The sequence below is a fragment of the Camelus bactrianus genome, chromosome 22, assembly GCF_048773025.1.
Source record: "Camelus bactrianus isolate YW-2024 breed Bactrian camel chromosome 22, ASM4877302v1, whole genome shotgun sequence".
Classification (NCBI taxonomy): Eukaryota; Metazoa; Chordata; class Mammalia; order Artiodactyla; family Camelidae; genus Camelus; species Camelus bactrianus.
In genome coordinates this window covers 11,403,527-11,405,041 of record NC_133560.1, presented here as the reverse complement: position 1 = coordinate 11,405,041, position 1,515 = coordinate 11,403,527, and the positions used below count along the sequence as shown (strand labels likewise).

Sequence of the window (1,515 nt, the reverse complement as noted above, 5' to 3'; positions counted from 1 at the left end):
AAGTGGGAATAATTAACATTAAGCAGTAGCTTCAGTGAACTCTCCTTCTCAACCTCTGCTTGCCACACTCCAGTTACATTTAACTCAAAGGTCTGTAATCACATCAGGCTCTCAAATACCCATGCCTCATCCCTTTCCTAACTACTGCCTTAACTAGCAAATTCCAACTCATTCATCAGGAGCCTCTTTGGTTGTCCTTTGTCTGTGATGGGGACAGAACTTGAGGTCCTCCTCCAAGAAGTGAGAGTGTTGACTCTCTGGAAGGGACGGTGCTCCTGCACTCTCGCTCCCAGAATGGGGCTGTCTTATCTTCCAGAATTTTTTTTTTTTTTTACATGTCTTGTCAATCAGGGAGCCTTCCCTAACCCCTGAGTTCCAGTCAAGGGACACCTCTTGTGCTTTTTATTTCTCCTCTCGTTACCTTATAGAGTCATTGTCTATTTTCCAGTCTATTCCCGCATTAGACTAGGGGCTTATTGGGAGCAGAAACCATGTCTTTCTTGTTCACTTCTGGGTCCCGAGATCCTAGCACAGTGCCTGACACATGAGAGGGCTGAATATATCTTTTTTAAAATTTTACTTTATTTATTTTGGGGGGTAATTAAGTCAATTCATTTATTATTTTATTTTTTAATGAAGGTACTGGGGATTGAACCCAGGACCTCATGCATGCCAAGCACACGCTCTACCACTGAGCTATACCCTCCTCCCATGAATACATCTTTTAAAAAAAAGCTAAATTAATATCATTACTACATACAATGATGTGATGTTTATCAAAGCATTTCTTTAAGGTTACTTTCTACATCTCTAAAATGGGGAGAGGGTTCTGGTGAGAATTACATAAAATGGTATTTGCAAAGTGCTTACTAGTGTAGCCATCACTTTGTAAGTGCTCAGTAAATAGTGGTGATTGTTATGATTACTCAGGAATTACCAACGGGCTTCATTCTGTTGCAAACTTGTCTCCAAAATGTCATTTAAGAAAGTAAATAATAAAAGACAATAAGCTTAAAATTAAGGTCTTCAACAGATAGCCAGGGTTACAGTCATAATAACAGGTTCACAAGTTCTGGTCGGCTGTATCAACGATTTTCTATTTGGAAAAATAAATATTTCACTAATATTCTAGACACCTCCTTTTGTTTTTTTGAAGAAATACTTAAAAAGCTTATTCAGAAAAACCTGATTGAGAGTGGTCTTGGCAGTGTCACCAAGAAAATGTGGAAATTGAACAACTATTATCATTTGAGGAGACAACTGGCTTCTCAAATGTGAACCAACAACTTAGTGAAAGTAAAACTCATTTGTGTGAGTGAGAAGTGAAAAGTTCATATTATACTCCATGCTGAAAACTACCTAATGCCTCCCCTTGCATTTAGAAAAAGCTTAGCTCTTCACCATGGCCCTTCAGATCCTGCTGGTGATGCCCCTGCCCCCTTCTCTGAACTCACCTCCTACATTCCTTCTGCATGTTGCTTCTAACACATCTGTTAGATTTGTCCTGGCCTCAGG

At 39.4% G+C, this 1,515-nt stretch overlaps 1 non-coding gene across 1 annotated transcript; it reads right to left on the bottom strand.

Moving 5' to 3' along the window:
- Positions 1 to 634: 634 nt before the first annotated feature.
- Positions 635 to 706, bottom strand: TRNAA-GGC (transfer RNA alanine (anticodon GGC)). Its single transcript has one exon. It is a non-coding gene; the product is annotated as a tRNA-Ala (tRNA).
- Positions 707 to 1,515: the final 809 nt, after the last annotated feature.